Genomic DNA, 12,144 nt, shown 5'->3' on the forward strand with positions numbered 1-12,144 from the left:
CTAGAATTCAGTCTAAAGTTAAGCTAGCCCTGGTGATGAGAGTGGAGCAAAAACAGCTGGCTTTGCCACTGACAACAAAAGCATTCAGTCCACTCACCACTGCTAATGCCTTAATAGTTATAGACCAACGCCACATAATAAGCACATAAATAGTCAGTCTCCCTAACAAATTTGGAACAAGAACTATAAATTTAGCATTGTAAGTACTGTATTTGACCGGTTAATAGCTGCGGCTTGTATCTGAATATGCTGATACAAGTGTTGATGATGGAGAAACTAAGCAAAGTAGTTGTTTTAAGCCTGGAGTTAGTGTTTCTGAGAGGAGCCAAGTGGATTAACAGTATAAAAGGATGGTTACACAAGGTCAGCCATTTGAAAATCCGTTTAAACAATGCAGGCTACTGCCACACAAGCTCATAGTAGCTGCCCTCAGATAGTAGCCGCCTTCACATAATACCTGCATCATTTTCCTTGCTGAAAATTATAGTACCCGTGGCTATTAACCGGTAAAGTACGGTATTCGGATTAAACATATTCAGTATAGCATATCCATTGTGAGCAGAGTAACGTCAAGGTACGCTGCATTATTATGTGCATTCAAAGAGATAAATACTGCATGTTCTAGCTAACACAAAACACTAGTAATTCTAATGGAGCTGAGACTTGACATACCTTGCTTGCAAAGCACAATACAAAGCTCCCTATGGTTTCATGCTCACTGAAAGGCATGGATGGAAATTCAATATTTTTTGCCGTTGCTGCTGCTGCTATGCTACTTAAGGAATTATACTTCTTAAAAATATGTTCTCACAATAAGTATGTCTGCCAAATTTGTAGTCACTTTATATGTGACCAGATCTGTGAAAACCTGACACAATCGCACATTTTTAAATTCCTGTTTATGAAATATTTATAAACTAATTAGCCAAGTGTATGTTCTGGCAAAGTTTCAGCCTCATACAGTATGCCAATAACTTTGGTAGTTACAATCCTACAAAGTAGCAACAACAGAAAGATCAATTTGTACGGAAGTGTAGGGAAAATATGATTATTACAGGTACTTACTAAACAAATGATTGTAACTTACGACCAGAATGCCAGAGTTAAAATTTGCATCATCGTGTTCACCATGAACAGGGGAGTCGATTACTGGGTGAGTTTCTCCTTGTAGCACCTATCCTCACTACATACAAAGGCGAAGTGGTGAAGAAAGATTGATCTCGTACTTCCATTTCGATGTGATGTAAACAAACGCCCATATTGCGTATCCTTGAGTCTATTGCAATAAAACAAAGATTTTCAAGCTCCTTTTGAGTTGGCAAATAAGATGATAACCAGGTTTTTATTGTTAGTCCCTGTCTTCACTAAGAACAAAGCAGTTAATTTTTTTTAATAATATGCAAGTTGTATTCAATGCTTTATACTGAAAATTTAGGCTTGCACAATTGTGTCGGGTTTTTGCAGATCCAGTCACATAATATTAATGCTATTTGTAAACAGATTTACCAAGCAGCTTAGACTGCAGTATCCATCTCTTCTAATGCTGGAGATACCACTATTAAGCTACAACTGTCAGTAGTGGTCTTCCTCACAAGACATGAAAGTCACACTTGTACTAATTTATTAGAATATATTTACACACATACTAGTAGTGATAGAGGCTATTGTTGTAGCATAGTTTTATTTCTTAGCTGCAGTACTAGTACTTAGCACTAGTGTTAAGGCTTCACTGATGAGCCAGTAAGAGTTCTTAGTTGCATAGCCCCTAGCATCACTTTAAATTTGTTCTACCCACCAGCTCAATATCGAATAGTAAGTTCGTACCAATCTGCAACTGTCCATTCACTATAAGCAGGAGTTTATAAGCGCTGAAGGTGTGAATGCGACTTGTGGTGCTTATGAACTCCTGCTATAAGTTATGTGTAGGAATACCCATGCCACTCACCCTAAAGAGCCTGACTACTGTTAGCTATACGTTTTTGCAAATATTCTATTAATTTAGTCCATGTGCGACCTTCGTGACTTGTAAGGAAGAGCAGTACCAGTAAGCAGTTGTAGTTCGATAATGGTGTCAACAGCATTGCAAAAGATGGATAATGCCTGGATTATCAGTGTTAAAAAGCTGTTTCCAGCTCAATATGTGAATACATTATGCCTGCAGCTACCACCAATTTTTGACAGAAAATGTTAAACATGGAATCAAAAATATTTTTTTTATCCACATATGGAAACAATTTTGCGACATCAGTGAATTTTCTATTGGAGTATGTAAATATAGTCTTCATGGATTTCATTGATGTACATAACACCTTGTGTGTAGCTATAGACACTTAGTAAAGTGCTATATACATCATATGGACCAATGAATTTGCTTTAATAATGAATAACATTTAAGAAACCAAATATGTCATACCTGTCTCGTTGAGTGGTATGAATATACTTAACAGTTGTAAGGATTTCATTACCTGAATAAGTAAGTAGCTGACCACTAAAGAAGGCAATACAGAGCAACTGATTTTAAGTACAATTGTTTCTGATATACGATAACAATAATTTTGAAGTATTCTAATAAAGCAGTCGGCCAGGTTTGTATTTAATTTTTTTTATAGTAAACAGTGATCACTTGAAGAAAAATTGAAGGGTTTGCCTTGAAGACAATTATTTATGTGCACTGTATGAGCTAATGAATTCCCTTCAATAATGAATCATGTTAAAGAAAATTAATGCGACATAGAAAAGGCTCATTGTCACATATTGCCATATGAATGTAATTTGCACTTGTAGGGATTTCATTGGTTAGATAGGCTACTGATCAACAAATAAAGATGTTTGTATACATCAATCATCTCTCAGTATAGCTATCTCTATTTAATTATGACAGAAAGATTTTAAAACACTCTAATAAGCAGTCTGTCTTTTTTTTGTATTAAATTGTTCCATATGCAATTAAATTGTAAGGTGCTTATAGAATGGAACCAATCAGGACATGTGCAAATTAAGCAAACAAATCATTTTTAGCAGATTGTGCACCATTTCCAATAATCACACATTAAGTAGAATTGTGCTAGAATTAGTTTGCTTATACTTCTAGGCAGACTAAAAACCATTCAATCAAAAGTCTATTTAATGCCCATAACATGGCATGTTGTATTTTTAAAAGCGCAGATTAAAACTCATGCAGATGTACTTCTAAAAGGTAAACTACCATAGTACTTTCATATTGTAGTTGTACCCAACCTTTAGTAAAAGTGAGGGTGGTTGCCTAAACAGCTATACTGTAGTTCTACCAATATTGGCAGCGGTTAACTGCAAACTAAATTTTAACTTGGCACATGCCCCAATTGGTTCCTGCCTGCATTCCATTCCATTTCAGGGTTCTACAGCTACACTCTAGTGAGCATAAAATAAAACCCATTCCATCACTGCATTTTATTACCTTCAGTAAAAATACCAAAACCAGAGGTTAAACTTGCAGTTTGGGTAGTTTAGACTACAAATATTAGTATAGCTATACCAGACTCAAATCTATTATACTGTCTGTAAACTAACACAATAACAATTAAACCAACTACCAACAAATGCATTATTCAAGATGGTTTTGATGCTCTACAAGTACATGGGTGGAATTTATACTCAGGCATGTGCACACATACACACACACAAATACATGTATATGAATCATCAAAGTACGTACTGTCCATTTGAGTACACTCTAATATGTCTTATTAGTCACTCATTCTACAAGGAGTGTAAACATACGTGTATCTGACATAATATTCAGTAACTGTATTTTCATACGATTTGGCCACCTAGGTGTAAGATTTGTACTGCTGCACACAAGGTTTCTGCGGACTATACCATAACATGGCAAACTACATAAATAAATTGAATTATGTTGGTACTCATGACTACCTGCTTCAAAGGCTCTGAAGCGGTGTGCTACAACAAATACAGTATATTGACACAACAGCTTAAATAAAAGAACTAAGCATTGTTGGTTGGTGAATTACACTAGCACCCCTGGTGTTGATTCACTATATACATTATTACAAACTGAAACAATTATATTTCAAATTCACATACAGTAATTTGCTTTTAGTGGTTGTAAAATAATTTTTGTATGTAAAACTTATACAAAGAATTCTTACACGAAAACTTTTACACAAGATTGAACTACTCTAATAGAGCAGTCATTCATGTAAATCTTTATACAAAAAAACACAAAAATTTTTGCACAAAAATAAAGCAAATTATGGTACACACTAGAACAATGCTCCCTTCTTTCTTGTTGCTGTGGATGTTGATGATGGACTCTTCCTTCTTGTCCTTGATGTTGACAATGGGTGCTGCTGCAACTAACAATCCACACTGTTCCAAAATTGAATTTCAACCTCACCTATATATTTACTGCACATTGCACTGGATTCCTTGGAACGGGCAGTACAGAGGGACAGCCTTCCACCCTTGGCTTAGCAGAAAAGTGACCACCAAACACATATTTTTCTCTACTCAATCATCAAGGACCACCTGCTTGAGTTCATGTAATTCTGTCAAAACCATAACACAATTATTTGAATATCTATTATATAATAAAAATCCCTTACCATCAGATGCTCATGGCAGATGGTGGAGTACCATATGCCATCCTCCAGTTTGTTGAGATGGGTGCATCTAGCAATAAAGGTTTAAAAGAATGTGTACACACCGCACATACACGCACCCACGCATGCACACACTCAAACACACACTAGCACGCACACACACTGGCACACACACACACACACACACACACTGGCACACACACACACACATACTAACAAACGCCACATACACACACGCACACACCTGTCCTCCTGCCATAAATTTTATAGTCTCCTCATACCCCTCAGTGTAGGCTAAGTCCTTACAGATAACATCCCTTCACCTTTCCTTGGACCACAACTAGGTCAGGTTCAGACAACGAACTAATCAAAACACTCCTGTTTTCTGCCATTCTTGCCAGATGACCAAGCCACTCTAGTCACTTCATTCTAATCTTTTTCTTCACTTCTGTCATTGTGATGCGTTCAGACCACTGCTGTCTGTTGGGATGCCCAGAATCACCCTAATACATCTATGATGAAAAGGAGTTCAATTTTCTATTGTTATGCACGCACACACACACACACACACACACACATAGTGCACTTTACACACTAAACATACATATACACTACATCACATACAGTACACTACACTGCACTACATACACACATATACTTAGTAAAAAAGTGGTAACTGGCTTGTCAAGATGGGTGCATCTCAACACATGATATGTCACATGATGAACAGTGACATATCCTAGATGTCGCCTTCTGACTACCTGTTATGCTTTTTTTTACAGAACAAGTCAATCTTGTGTGTACTCAATGAGGGTTGTGTTTACTATAAACTGTTCTCTTGTTTGCAGGGATGCCTACAAGACCTGGTGATATCATTTAGGGAAAGTGGCATTCGAAGATTGTGCCCGTTAGCTCCTACTTGTAAGCATACATGAGTAGTGATAGTTTTGGGGTGTCATTTGTATGTCATTCTGTATATAGATTGTGAGTACACTGCTTCTTACCAAGCTCTAAATGACACAGTTCACACATTGATGGCCACTAATATTGAACTTACGGCAGAGGTAAATGTTTAAAACGATTCATAATAATACTGTTTATGTTATTGTCTGTGTAGGCTGCTGAGTTGAAGCAAAACTTGTCCATGATGGAACTAATGACCAAACCATTTACATGTTTCGTTGATGGCAAACAATATGATTTTGAGGAGTTATTCTGGAAAGAAGATGGAAGACTTTGCGTATGCAGCGAGAGTGTATTAAAGCATATGGCTATTAACAGATAACCCTACTACTTGCCAGTATGTACTAATACTAACAACTGTGTTTTTTAGACTGGTTCCACTCTGAGATGTACTGTCCCAAGCAGCTTAGAAAAACCAGGAAGAGTTGTAATCATAGATCCAGGATTGGAACAAAGTGAGTACTTGTATTTCTATACAGAAGGTGCAGTTTACTGTTCTTTTTGTGCTAAATATTGTAGCTTGTGAAATTAATGGGGAAGATATATTGGCTGACCATTATCACACTAAAAGAGAAGATGACAAATGCATTTTGACAAAATGCTATGTATCACATGTAGGTAATCTGTTAACATGCTTGTACAGTCTTGTAGACATTGTAAAGTGGTCATCTGTATAAAATGTTTAATATAATATATTTATTGATTTTCGTTGTAGCCAATTTTGGGTCGATACATTAAAAGAGCAGAGACACCTAAGCAATACATGTGTACTGATAGACTGAAAAAATGTTCTGAAGCTAAAAAATGGACTGTAGAAGAGAAAGTTGCCTTGCGTTGTTGTGGATTTTGTACTGGTAAGTAGTTTAAAATAGCAGCTTTGAAAATTATTTTCTTTAGTTTGCCAAATGCAGAGTTACTGCCTAGAACATGAAGAATGCATATCAAAAGGTGATGATTACACCTGCGAGTGTAAGAAAGATTTTGTTGAGAGTAAAGGCAAATGTAAAGGTAAGATTATTACTAGTTATTGTTTTGTTGAAAAGATTGTCGCATAATTCTTAATCTGTTTAGATCTTGATGAGTGCAGTAATGGACACATTGACAAATATGGACATTACTGTCCCTCTGATGCAAGATGTATTAACACTCAGGATGGATTTATATGCCAGTGTCCTGTGGGGTTTAACTTCAATGATCAAAGAGACTTCTCATTAGATTGTACAAGTACAAATTGCGGCGTAGTGTGTTACTGTCATATCATTGTTACTAACTAGATGTCTTGATATGCACTGTGAAAAAAGAGGGATATAAGATGGTATTTCCGGTGGCTTATTGAATACAAAAAAGCTTGGTATAACCTGTGTTATACTAACAATCTCTTGTAAGACTTCAGTTAATGTGTTAAATATACTGAAACCATATATGCGACGGTATAGTGTGGACATTATATTAGATATAAGCTATTTCAGGTAATGTGATAAGTAAACTGAAACCATATATGCAATAGTATAGTATGGATTATACTAAAGTATAAAATTAGTATAATACAGGATTTATATTAAGGCTTATTTGTATTCAATAAGCCACTAGAAATACCATCTTATATCCCACTTTTTGCACAGTGATGTATCATTGTTACTATCTTGATGTCTAGATATGTATCATTGTTACTATCTTGATGTCATAACTTTTCCGCTATAGATATCAATGAATGTGAAGATGACTCTGTCTGTCCTAACAATTTGGTGTGCAAAGATCTTCATGGTTCATATGAGTACACCTGTGAAACTGGTAACATCAGAGCAGGAGATGGTTGTACACGTATATTACACTCTTCTGCTGTGTAGTAACATTGTATCTGATCAGGAAAGTTTTAAAGAGTTTTCTTTCTACCTGTAGCTCATTGTAATCCACCATGTCATTCAGCAGGAACTTGTGTAGCTAATAACACATGTTTGTGTCCTGGAGGACTTACTGGAAGATACTGTGAGAGTGGTATGTTATAATTATGATATCAGATAGTTGTGGGTCACTGTGTTATTGTAGGTAGTTGAGTTGTAGCTCCTCTATGTTGTCACTGTAGATATCAATGAGTGTGACAGTAACTATGGGTGTAGTGAACATGCCACTTGTATCAACTTTCATGGTGGATATTTCTGTGTTTGTAAAGATGGCTACCATGGCAATGGAAGAACTTGTACTGGCAAGTGCACTCTGTTGTGGTATTTTCACAAACAACAAACCAAATAGCAACTTTTCATATAACATGTACCTTAAAGTGTTGACATTTTATTGTCGTAACTCCTACAGACGTCAACAAATGCAATGAAGGAACTTATGATTGTCCACACACAACAACTTGTAAGAACACAAACAGTAGTTATGAGTGTTGGTGCGCAAGTGGAGACTGCGGAGGTATGCAGTGTGCTCATTGTACCAGATATGCCATCATGTTTATTTGTTTAAACAGGTGGTTGTGTCCATAATGATGAAGTATTTCCAAATAATGGATTCTTCTACAGAGGACATCACAATTGCCGAAAATGTACTTGCCTTGTAAGTCGTATGAATAATTACTTGTTAAGTTACAATAAGTATACTTTTTATACAGAATGGAGAATGGGATGACTGTCCTTGCCAATGTGACACTAACTCTTGTTGTAAAAGTTGCAGAAAAGGTATTAATGGTACAATACTTACACAGTACACAATATAGTTTATATCATACAACAATATAATTATTTCAGCACTCTATACACATCTACTAGTTATTGTTTGTAACATTACAGTATTTTTTTCATGCAGTAGGTTCTTGTCAAATTGGTGGTCAGGAATTCAATCACAACAAAGGCTTCATTCACCCTAATGACTCATGTAAAACTTGTACATGTGAGGTAAATATACAAGGAAGAACTACTAACTTCATTATTAGAACGGTGAGATACAATGTACAGGCGAAGGACTTGGGTTTAATTGTCCTAAGGAACTGCTGATAAGTACAGGAAAGGGCAAATGCCCAAAATGTGAAGGTATGTGTGTTTGGGTTGTTGTTGATATCTACTGAATGTTTGTCATATTCCTATAGTGGAAAGTGTACAGAAGCTAATGACAGAGCTGTTCATAACAACAGCTGTACTGAATGCATCTGTGAGGTAGGTGGTACTATTGTATGGTATTGAATATCGATATGCTCAAATATTGTCCACATTTTACAATATATATTTTTACTACTCAGAACAACGAATAGACCTGTCGTAAGAAAGAAGTACTGTGCCCACCAGTGACGTGTAAATCTACTATAATTGTGGGATGCTGTGAAGTGTGTGATGGGTCTCAAACAACTACAAGTACAAGGATACTCTCTAGTAGTAGCCAACCAGCAATTGTAAGTACTTGAAATGTACATCATTAGAAGACACAGTGGGACACCTCAATAATCAAGTCACTTTTCAACAGCGCTGTTTATTAAGTGTTTATGTTTAGATGCTAGTGACCGGAACTTGGGAGGTATCTATTGTGTATGGAGTATATGTACTGTGTGTGCATAACCGTGCAGTTTTAACAATATTTTATTAGGTAACTACAAATCCTGTCACTGCGACATCGACACAACCTGACGATGATGATGATGGGTATTGCTAACTGTCCTGCATAATAAGTACATTTCAACTCTTGTGTAAATATGGATTAATCTTTGTTGTTATTTCATTGTATACTCATGAATCTCTGCTATAGTTTTAATGACTTGTTTTACCTGATCTGCTTGTAATGTTATACTAAGGTTATTATGTATGTACTCTATACATGTGACCTAGTCTGGGAAAACCGGCTATTTCAAAGTATTGAGAAATGACTGTTTTAATTATTTAGTGTGTTGTAGCTTGCCAATGGTTGAAGCTATGCATACCACTGAAATTTTCAAATGTTTTACACCTATTTTTTACCTTCCTGAGCATCAACAAGTAGCCAGCAGCTAAGTTTTAGGATTTTAAACTGTCTCAGGCGAGCTCCAAAAAGGGAGGGAGGCAGGGCCCCAGAAGGAGGGCAAGAGGCTGATTAAATAATTGGAAAGGAAGGTGTAGGATGAATTAGACCAAGTTACTGTATGGGCCATTCAGGTCTCAACAGTGGCTTAAATGAAAGGCAATTCACAGCACAGGTCTTTATTCAACACCACGGAGCTGTACATGTACAGCCACATACAGCCATCCCCATGCTGACCAGAGCTCTATTAAGGCCCCACACTGCATGTACAGATTTCCACTTACTGGGCTTGGGAAAAGCACTCAAGTCTAGCTAATTTTGATTGTAAAAATTGAATCTGCTGACATGGGCGATAAGACCAGTTTTCCCAGACCCAATCACATATGAACACAGTTACTTGTTCTTGACCAGTTTTATGAATGGATGATTTTAAAAGTATATACGTATTGAGTCATATGCATCTATCTACCATTGTGAAGGTAATGAGAATATTATTTCAAGTCAGAGGAGGTTGGATGTGCTTTAAGCGCCATGCACTAAAACAAATTATGCAAAATTCATTCTTTTTGTTGAGGAGGTTAATACATCACGATCTCAGAATAACTCAATAAATCATCTCGTTTTCATTAATAGAATATACGTGCAGACTGGTGAAGTAGTGTACACTAAACCGCAACTTATTAATTTCACCCATAATTCAAGCACGGATTACAAAACAAAGTACATTACCTTGAAGCTTACATGAAGGACAATCTAAATATTTAATGATCCCCAGCATTTTTCAGTATCATGTGAAATACCAAATCAAAGAATGCAATTAAGGGTATTGCTCACGTGAACGTGTCCAACCTCCTCTGGTTTAAAGTGTAGACTTTTCTGATAAGTTAATTAATCACTGACTATTGTTTCATAGTTCACTGCCAGAATCTGTCTTGTTATATTAACATAATATCCTCACGATCAAAAGCAGAGTGAAACTACTTACACTTTGAACTATATACTCAAACCATCTTACCTGGTACAGTATGGTCATTGTTGATATCTACTGAACGTTTATCATTAACCTTATAGTGGAAAAGTGTACAGAAGCTAATAACAAAGCTGTTCATAACAACAGCTGTACTGAAGTAGCTACAGCTGTATCTCAGTGATAACAGTTTCCAGCAGCTTCAAGGTGATGAATGCTTTGCCAAGTATTTTCTTCACTGCTTGTTTAGTCAATCCAATGATATGTTCCCAAAATCCTGGGTCAAGCATTGGGATAAAATGCAGTGGCATTCTGGGATTCCAGGGCTTCCTTTAGAGCTTCTGATTTAACATTCTCTGTAATTCCTCTGCCTCAGCCAAGTACACTATGTAGAGGTGTTCATCATTTTGGACAATTGTTTCCGGCTGCAGAATCAATGAAATGGTAGCAAACACATTTCTGCTACTACTTCTAAATGTGCAGCTCATGTAACTGTGTATGAGAACACCTCTCTCTGTGTGACATACATACAGTGCCTTGGTAAATGGTGACTGTACATGGTGGGGTTTCCATGTAGGGGTCCAGAAATTATGCCTAGGCTTGTGTCATTTATGCCAGCATAATAGGGATGAAAAGCATAAAGCATAATGCTGGCATAATGGAGCATAATTAGGAGCATAATGGACAAATTTCCACTACAATAAGTATAATTTCTGCTATAACAGTCACAAAGTCAAGGGCTAACCTGTTTTGGAAGATGAAATGATTCCTGATAACGAGTAGAAAAATGCAGTACTACAAGTTTACACCCCTTGACAAAATTAATATTTTTCATTGTGGGTTTGATTTTTACAGGGCACATGCAGTCATGTGCAGGGGAGTCCACATTCCAAATTTGAAGAAAATTGCTCCATCCATTTCCCAGATACGACCGGCCAAAGTTTGGTGTTTTTTTTTTTTCGTTTTTTTCTTCTACTTCTTTTCGCACACTTTGAAAAATCCACCATAAAACACGAATTCATGCTCCAATCGGGCTGAAATTTGGCACACTTAAAGGGCTCATTAATGCGAATCTCAGTACCAAGTTTGGTAGGAATCCGATGAACATTCACCGAGTTATGACCGATTATTTGCGTAAAATAAGGTCGAAGGTCTGTCACGCCCACAGGGTAAACCGCTTGAAGGAATGAGCTGAAAATTGCTATGTAGATGGAGTAACTATCGTAGGAGTGCCTTTTTGTGGTTTGAAAGGAATCCAGTTAAAGGCCATCGAGATATGACACAAAACCCAACCTGTGTCACAATTACGCGATCGATTTTTATGAATAAAAAAACTATTAGTTTTCACGCCTACTAGGCAAACCGCTTAGAGCAGTGAGCTGAAAATCGGTGTGTAGCTGGAATAATCATCATAGAAAGTCCTTGCAGTAGTACAGAAGAATCGGATTACAAACCACTGAGTTTCTTTTTTTGTTTTTTTTTTATTAATTTTTTTTTCCCGGGCTAGATGGACTGCCCTTGCCACCACCCCCAGCACTAGGTGTTAAAGTGCTGGACAGCTGGAAATACCAGCAATCAAACAAGGCCGCCAGACTCCAAGCGACCCTCGGAGTAGGCCAGATCAATATT

The 12,144-nt window shown here is 36.8% G+C and overlaps 1 long non-coding RNA gene across 1 annotated transcript; it reads left to right on the forward strand.

Moving 5' to 3' along the window:
- The first annotated feature begins 8,677 nt into the window (after window positions 1-8,677).
- Window positions 8,678-9,249, forward strand: LOC136251696 (uncharacterized). The gene is made up of 3 exons (XR_010699159.1): window positions 8,678-8,716; window positions 8,800-8,949; window positions 9,141-9,249. It is a non-coding gene; the product is annotated as an uncharacterized lncRNA (long non-coding RNA).
- The last annotated feature ends 2,895 nt before the right edge of the window (window positions 9,250-12,144 follow it).

This window comes from Dysidea avara, chromosome 1 (genome assembly GCF_963678975.1).
Source record: "Dysidea avara chromosome 1, odDysAvar1.4, whole genome shotgun sequence".
Classification (NCBI taxonomy): Eukaryota; Metazoa; Porifera; class Demospongiae; order Dictyoceratida; family Dysideidae; genus Dysidea; species Dysidea avara.